This window comes from Oryzias latipes, chromosome 1 (genome assembly GCF_053564925.1).
Source record: "Oryzias latipes strain Hd-rR chromosome 1, Olatipes_Hd-rR_3.1".
Taxonomy (NCBI): Eukaryota; Metazoa; Chordata; class Actinopteri; order Beloniformes; family Adrianichthyidae; genus Oryzias; species Oryzias latipes.
Window position 1 is genome coordinate 287,232 of NC_136237.1, and position 8,940 is coordinate 296,171.

General features: G+C 48.2%; 1 long non-coding RNA gene across 1 annotated transcript; it reads left to right on the forward strand.

The window, feature by feature from the left end:
• Window positions 1–661: 661 nt before the first annotated feature.
• Window positions 662–6,305, forward strand: LOC144993437 (uncharacterized). Its single transcript, XR_013657066.1, has 2 exons — window positions 662–2,090; window positions 4,348–6,305. It is a non-coding gene; the product is annotated as an uncharacterized LOC144993437 (long non-coding RNA).
• Window positions 6,306–8,940: the final 2,635 nt, after the last annotated feature.

An 8,940-nucleotide genomic window follows, 5' to 3' on the forward strand; every position in this document is an offset into this window, starting at 1 on the left:
GACCGAGGCAGCCAACCGGCCGGGGCAACTGCCAATTGCCTGAGCGGAGCCCCCGACCTGTTAAACCCCAAGGTCCCGTACCGATAGTGCCCCCCCCCCCAGAAACCCCCCCCCCCCCCCCACAGGACAGGGCCAGTAAAGCCCCTACCCCACCCACCCCCAGACCCTGCACTCCGGGCAGGTGTAACCCCAGAGCAACGTCGGGCCCCAAGAAAGTTGCCCCGCCCCGTCCCAGAGCCAGGGAAGGAGTGATCCCAGCCCCAGGTGTAGATGGGCAGCCCATCCAGCCCCACCGGAACCCCCCCCCCCCCCGAGCAGGGCCCCCCGCTGCCCCACCCCAGCACAGGCAAGGAGACCACCCCCCAAGCCAAGCCAGACAACCACTCAACCTCCCCCACGCTACATCCCCACACCCGAGCCCAGGAGACCATGCAGCGCCCCAGCCCACCTCACCCAGGCACTGAACCCAACCCCCCGACCAACGGGGTCCCCATCACCCCCTGCCGGGCACCGGGCACCGAACCACGGCAAAAAGCCAAGGAGCATTGACGACCAGGCCCCCGACCCCTTAAGTCTTGGAGTTACCTAAGGGAGACCAGAGAGACTGAATTCTTTCAAAGTTACTTGAACTGTGGGCTGACATTTTTTCCAAGCTGATATGATCAAACAGCAGATTTCTTTTCTTTTTTTTCTTTTTTTTCTAACTTGTTCTGTCCAACAGCTGAGCAAACAGATTAGAGCTGAAGGCTTTTTGTGTTGGACAGGTTTTACTATCAGAAAAAGAGGTTATATAGCTACAAGAAACTAGAGTGTAGATTTGTATAAACCCCTTTTTGTCGTATTATTTTTTATTTATTTGTTACATTTTGTGTGTGTGGGGAAAGAGAGGGGAAGAATGTGAGGGGAGGGTGGAAGAGAGTAAAAGGAAGAAAGGTGAAAAGGTGGGGGATACAAGCACTGATTTGAATAAGTTATTATTTTAAGCTGTAACAATTATACCAGATCTGCTGGAAAGACGAATGTTACATCAAAGGTGAAAATCTGACACAAAGATGAGCGAAAAAAATCTGTCCATCAATACACTGTGGGTAAGGAGAAGGGATGAAGCAGACAGGGAGCAGTGTGGCCGTGTGCACGTGCACGTGGGGGTGGAGATACATGCATGCTGCCGACGTGAACCGTGTGTTCATAAGGGGAGCCAGATCCTACCCAGCCAGACCAGCCAGACCAGGAGAGGGGAGGAGAGCCCCCCAGGCCAGAAGCCGCCCCAGCATCCGGACCCAGGCAGCCCGGGAGGGGAGGAGGAGGGGACCGCCCACCCCACCAGCCAGGCACAGAGAGGGCCCCCCTACAGGGGCCCCCCCAATGCCCAGAGGCACAAGCGAACCCAGTGTCCGGACCCCAGGCCACAAGACAGGAGCGCTTAGCCGTACCAGGCGGCTGCCATGGGGGCCACCGGGCGCCGGACACCAAGACAAAGGGCAGGGACGAAGCCAGGGCCCCCGGAACCCATGGGCCGGCCACCGCCCGACCGGCGCCCTGTCTCCGCAAGCCAGCCCAGGCACGCGACCTAAGCAACCCAGGGATCGCCACGCACCCACAGCCACCCCCCCATAACCCTATAACCCTACACACTACAACCCCCCCCCCCGCCATAATATCTGAGCCCCCCTCCCCAACCCTCTCAGTGCCCTCCCCAAACAGCAGATTTCTGTATTGACTTATATTTATATTTTTATTGTTTTTCCAATTTATTAAAATTGTTTTTTTAGCAATACAAAGACTTGTGAAGATGATAGATACTAATCCTCCCATATCGATGGCACTCTTGTCACCAAGCACACAAAGTGACGGTGATTGAAACCTTAAGCCAGACTGATAGATCGGCACATACCTCCTGCCAGAGAGCATGGACAGGCGTGCAGAACCACAGTGCATGCATGTAGCTGTCGGGTAGATTGCTGTCACAGTGCTCGCAAATGTCTGAGTTACTGAGACCCATCTTGAACATCCTCTGTCCAGTGTAGTAAATCCCGTGAAGAGTTTTGAAATGGATTAGCTGCAGATTGGGACTTTTTGTCAGTTTAAAGGTGTTTATTTATTTTTATTTTTTTTTAACTTGTCCTGTCCAACAGCTAGCCAAACAGATGAGAGCTGAGGGCCTCTTGTGTTGGACATATTTTATTTTAACAAGAGGGGTTATTCATCTTCAGACAAACCAAAGGTATGTCTGAATAAACCCCTTTTGTAATTGAGGCCAAACTTTATTAATTTCAATCATGTTTGAAAATCTTTGGTGTTGGACCGGACGGAAAAGGAAAGAAGGGAAGAAGAGAGAGGGACGTTGGAGAGAGGGGGGGGTAAGAGGGTGATAATCGGAGGGGAAAGGGGGTAACACCATGAAGCAGCATAGAGCAGACAGGCTTACTGGTTGTTTATCGTTACGGTATGGTTCAAATGTAGTACAAAAAGGGCGGGGCCTGTTCACACACACTCAAATATTATCAACACACCTGCTAGCCGCAAAAATGTCCACATGTCAACATGCACACAAAACAGATAGTGTTCACGAACGCATACCTATGCCTTTAAACCAACTAGTGTGAAATCTTTCATTCATTCAATCATGCAAACTATTAGTGCAAAGGTGAGCTAACACCTGTGCTCAGGTGAGTGTTTATGTTCTTCTAAAATGGATGGTGGAACGTGAAAAGAAGGAGGAGGAGCGCCCAGCCACCCCCACACCCATACCCCCGCCGCAGCAGCAGCGGCAGCCGGAATTCCCCCAACGCCACACGGGAACAGGCAGGGAACAACCGCCCCCCGGGCGACCAAGACCGCCACCCAGGCCAGGGCCAGCAGGACCGCCGCGAGGCCCCCAGAGCCAGAGAGCAGGGAGGCGCAGAGGGAAAGAGAGCGCCGCCCCAGCCCAGCCAGGAAAGCAGCCCCCCGCCGCGCCGGAAGAGCCCAACGCAGGGCCCCACCGGAGAGGGACGCCCACAGCCCCAGACGAGCACCCCACCACCACCCAGGAGTTCCGGGCATCCCCCCGCCCCGACCCCAGGTACGAGCCAGGACCCCCCAAGGGAGACCCGCTCCGCACTCCAGGCAGCCACCCACCCGGCCCACGGTTGGTCCAGGTAGGAGCAAGGCAGGGGCCCGCCGCCCCCGCCCAGGAGGGGGGAACCCCGGGGAAAAAAGGGCGGCCCACAAGGGGTGTTATAAATATGGCCCGACCAGGCTCGGCCATGTTGGAAGTTTGGCGGGGCCCAGCGCCCAGGGGCAAGGACCAGGACCCACCCCCCAGGGACACGAACACCCCCGGCTCAGGTGTAATATGAACCCCCCCACCGTGCGGAGAGAGCACCGCCGGGCCCAGGGAGCCGGCACCTTGGCCATCGCCAAGGGGCCCACACCCCCCACCAGGGAAGGGGTAGGGGACAGATGGACCCAGGTCTCACCTTCCTTGTAAAATGTGTGTGCGTGTATGGGTGCTTGAGAGGGTGTTTGTGTGCATGTGTGTGTGTTTATGTTTGAATGTATATATTGAAGGGGGAGGGGTGTGTGTACTGAGGGGGTTGCAGTTAAAATTGGCGAGTACGGCACTAAGGGGACATCTCCTGATTACTCACAGTGATGTCCCCTCACCCTCCACACCAAGGGGCCCTAAATGTCTAAGGTGCGGTTAAAATTGGCGGGTAGGGTGCCAGGAGGACATCTGCTGCTTGCTTGCAGGGATGTCCAAGCACCCCCCCTACCAAGGACCCTACATGTCTAAGGTGCAAATAAAACCGAAAGAGGGGGGGCCCACTCCATACGGCAACCATAGGAGGGGGGCCACTCCCAAGTAGCCCCCCCCCAAGGTGCATCGCAGGCTAGACCCCCCACCCCCTCACCCTAATATGAGGTTATATAAAGAAGGGGGTAAGTTGGGGACAGCTGGTAGACTGTCCCCCGGTGGTCAAACAGCCGTCCCCCAGCCCACCCCCAGCAAAGGGGCCAGGGCCACCCAGCCCAGGGGCCCACCCCCGGAGGCGCCGACACCCTAGGCCCGGCACCACCCACCCCACACAGAGAGAGAGGAGCCAGAAAGCGTCGCCCCCCCCCCCCGGAGCAAGCCCAGGCCCCCACCCCCAGACGCCGGCCCTAGAAGAGCTCTGGTCAGGCCTCGACGGGACCGAGGAGGCCAACCGGCCGAGGCAACCACTGATTGCCTCAGCGGAGACCCCGACCCGTTAGCCCCCCCGACCCGTACTAATAATGCCCCCCCCTCCCCCCCAGAACGCCCCCCCACAGGACAGGGCCGACAAGCCCCCCACCCCACCCCACCCCAGACCCCGTTTAAAGGTGTTTAGACAAAGTTCTGACCAGAAGCTTTCATCTGTGCTCAAATCTGCATCCCATTTTGTTAATGGAAGAGAAATATTATTATCTAAATTGAATAAGAGTTTGCATATTTTGGAGAGAGTTTTATTCATTGAAAAATTAATCTGAGAGGTAACTACCTCTGGTAGCTTTAAATCGTTGTCTCTGTATTTAAACTTTTTAGTAACAATAGATTTAAGTTGCTGATATTCCAAAAAGTTATTTATTCCATGTTTGTCTTGAAGTTCCTAGGGAGTTATGAATATTTTATCAATAATTAGGTGCTCTAGTAGTTTTACGCCCCCTTCTTACCAAGCTGAAAAGTGAATCATTTTTTTGTTTATAAGGATGTCCGGGTTGTTCCAGATGGGTATCATTTTGCACGGTTGACTTGATGATTTTGATATTTTGAGAAATTCCCACCAGGCTGTTAAAATGGCGTTTATATTAATACTTTGGAAACAGTCCTGTTTTTTAACTGTTTGGCTAATAAACGTTAGATCTGACAGGTTAATCTTTCCACGTAACGCCTGTTCCAAGTCTAACAATGAGTTGGTTTCTGGATTGTTTTTTAACCATTTTAAGATGTAATCTATTTGCAAGAAAGTACTTGTAGAAGTTAGGTAATTCTAAGCCTCCACAGCTTTTTGCAGATTTTAAAGTTTTTAGACTTATTCTTGCAGGTTTATTGTTCCATAAAAAGCTTGATATGGATGAGTCTAATGTTTTGAACCATTTTAGTGGCGGTTTTGTGGGAATCATTGAGAAGAGATAATTAACTTTAGGTAAGATTTTCATTTTAACCGTGGCTACCTTGCCCATAAGGGACAGAGGCAGGTTGGTCCAGCGGGTTAGATTGTCCTGTATGCTTTTCAGTAATGGGGTGTGGTTTAACTGCACCAGTTCTGATAATTTGGGGGAAAAATAAATACCTAGATATTTGATCCCAGCCAGCAAAGCCAAGTGGGCCCCATATGGGCAGAAAATGTGGGCCCTGAATGGTTTTGTCCGCAGTTTCCGTGGTGGCCCCAACTGTGTATGCCTGCATAGGTTTGAAGTGGGTGCTGAGTGGGTGTCAGATTGGCCCCAAGTTGGTAAATAATATTAGAACCCATATAGGGCCCATATTTTTGCCCATGTGGGTTAGAAGTGGGATTAAAACAGGACCCATATGGGACCCAACTGGGAAAAGTACCCAAGACCCATTTTGGCCCCACTAATGTGTCTATCAGTATCTTTTAGGGGTTTTATGTGGGACTTAAATAGGCTATAATGTGGGCTATAAGTGGGTTTGTCCGCAGTTTCCATGGTGGTCCTAACTGTGTATGCCCACATGGGCTTGAAGTGGATGGTCAGTGGGTTTCCTGTAGGCCCCAAGTGGGTAAGTAGCATTTGAACCATACTCATTGTTAACCATAACTCGTAGATCTTCTTCTGTGGGCTGGAAGTATGATTGAAACAGGTCAAAGATGGATCCCAATCAGGTAACTTAGCCATGACCCATTTTGGCCCCACTTACGCATCAATTAGTATTGCATATTGGGTTAATGTGGGACCTAAATAAGGCACTGTGTGGGCCATAAGTGGGTTTGTGCAGTGTTCCCATGGAGGTCACACCGGTGTTTTCCTACAGTGCTATTCATCAGTGAACCATTACAGGGTCTTCTTTTCCATCTAGCTTTTCTAAAACCCAAATGAGAAGATTCTGTAAAATCCCACTGTTTCACAACATAATTTTCCAAATGGAACCTACTAATGAGTAGGTTCTACGACTGTCACGTCAACAAAATGCTTTTTAAAATGCTTCAATTTAATAAAAGAAAATAAATTATCCTGATCCTGCATTATGAAAACGAGATACAAGACCATGGCAAGGTCATCCAAAGGTTTAACAGATAACACACAGGATCTAACATACTACAGTAACTTAATAAAATAAAGAACAACTTCACTTGGTACAGTACAATATCAACAACCTTAATGTGTGCTCTCCTGGTTGGGCTGGGGCGCCGCTCTCTTTCCCCCGTACTTCCCTGCTCTCTGGCTCTGGGGGCCTCGCGGCGGTCCTGCTGGTCCTGGCCTGGGTGGTGGATTTGGTCGCCCGGGGGGCGGTTGTCCCCTGCCTGCTGCCGTGTGGCGTTGGGGGGTTCTGGCTGCCGCTGCTGCTGCGGCGGGAGTCTGGGTGTGGGGGTAGCTGGGCGCTCGTCCTCCTTCTTTTCACATTCCACCATCCATTTTAGAAGAACATAAACACTCACCTGAGCACAGGTGTTAGCTCACCTCTGCACTAATAGTTTGCATGATTGAATGACTGAAATATTTCACACTAGTTGGTTTAAAGGCATAAGTATGCGTGTGTGAATACTATCTGTTTTGTGTACATGTTGACATGTGGACATTTTTGCAGCTAGCAGGTGTGTTGATAACATTTCAGTGTGTGTGTGTGGACAGGCCCCGCCCTTTTTGTACTACATTTGAACCTTACCGTAATGATAAACAACCAGTAAACTTGTCTGCTCTATGCTGCTTCATGGTCTTATCCCCCCCTCCCACTATCACCCCCCCCCCCCCCCCCTCTCTAGCATCCCTCTCTCTTCTTCCCGCCTTTCCTTTTCCGTCCGGTCCAACGCCAAAGATTCTCAAACATGATTGAAATTAATAAAGTTTGGCCTCAATTACAAAAGGGGTTTATTCAGTCATGCCTTTGGTTTGTCTGAAGATTAATAACCCCTCTTGTTAAAGTAAAATATGTCCAACACAAGAGGCCCTCAGCTCTCATCTGTCTGCCCAGCTGTTGGACAGGACAAGTTAATAATAAAAAAAAAAAAGTGTGCCAATTATGTGACGAAAAAATAAATAAATCCAGTGACAGATGTAAGACAAAATACTCATGGCATCCTTGAAAGTTCCTGAGAACAAGCTCCATCGGCTTGTTTTTCAAGCTCCCTTTGAGTCCTTATAGCTCGGTTTCCTCCCCTGTCACGAGCTCCAATAAACCATTTGGAGAGGCCCTTCTCCACTTCCTTTAGTGGGACTGGTTGGGGGATAGCATTTTTCTTCACTGCCCCTAAAAAGAAATCACAAAAAATAAAGTATTCATTTTAGCCTGGGATTAAACTTACTAAATCATTTGTCAGTGATGAATATAGATTAATAAAATAAACTCTAATTACCATAGAAGACATCAAAAGATGCAGCTAGCAGAATTTATTCTCTCCATGACATCCAAACAGGTTATATTGCAGAGCCAACTCATTGGACATGAGGAAGCCCATCATTCTTCTGGTTGCATCGTCCAGAGAAGAGTCCCCAATTTTTCCAACCACAGCAACCTTTTTAAATAGAGAAAATATCACAAGATAGAAAGATGTAGTTAAACGTTAACAGCTTAATTACATATATAAACAATATAATGTTACTCTAAGAATTAATTTACAACTTGTGATGGCTGCATACGCTGTCACACCATCAGGGCAGTAACCTCCTGCACCACACCCTACATATATCTGTTCACTTTATTTGTTTACATATACTTTTAGATTTCTTTTTCAAAAATAACACATTTGATCAGAAAGTTTATCAACATGTTTCAGTTTACTTTATTATAATTTGCTTTATTAATTTGATGTTATGCTTTGAGTTAGCAGTGCTAAAGGGAACCATTGCTGCTGCTGCTGCCATCTGCTGCTGGAACAATCAAGTCAGGCCTGACACAACAATGCATGCCAGTCAGCAGAGGCCTTATATTCAGCAGGCAGCTAATTGGACTGAACCATCACCCAGTGGCCAAGGAACTCTTTTTGTGTTTCTTTACTTTAGTTTCCATTTTGATGGTCCTTAGTTTCATTCATTGTGTATGTTAATTTATCACATGTTGGACATTAGTTTAGTTTGTTCTCTGTATTTTGTCTTAGTCTTTTTAAGTTCCCCCTTGTGTGTCTAGTTGGTTTGATCAGCCACTATATATGTTCCCTTGTGTTTGCAATTAGGAAGGTCAGTTTAATTATGTTGGTTTGTCTGTTCAGTTGTCCTTTGTTACATTTAAAAGCTTGAGTTAATTTTGTTACTTTGACCTCTTTTAAAGGCCCATTTTTGCCCATTTACACATTTTGAAAAATAAATTTAAATATTTTTGATAAAATTGTTTGCTGTCCTTGAATTCTACTGCTCGGTCCACCACACAACTGCTGACATGAAATCTATATCGGCGAGTCTGTCACGACAACTTGAGAGAAGCTGCAGCTGACCTGACCAACACAAGGGACAAAATAACTAAACTCTGAAATAAGCATTCCCTGAAGCAAGTGTTGAAGTAACTCTAGGATGATAAATAAAATTACGTTTACTCTAAAAATGTTAAATATTTATATATATTAGCATAATTAGAACTATTAAATACTTCCAGAAACTCAATAAAGGGGCCTATACCCTGTTATTTTTAAGCCCTTAATAGTAAGCAATATCCATATATTTGATAATATTACCTTTGGCACACACACAAAATGATTTTTTTAATTAAATATTGGTTATTTTCCTGAGTTTCTTTCCAAACTGGAAATAAGACGACTCATTTTC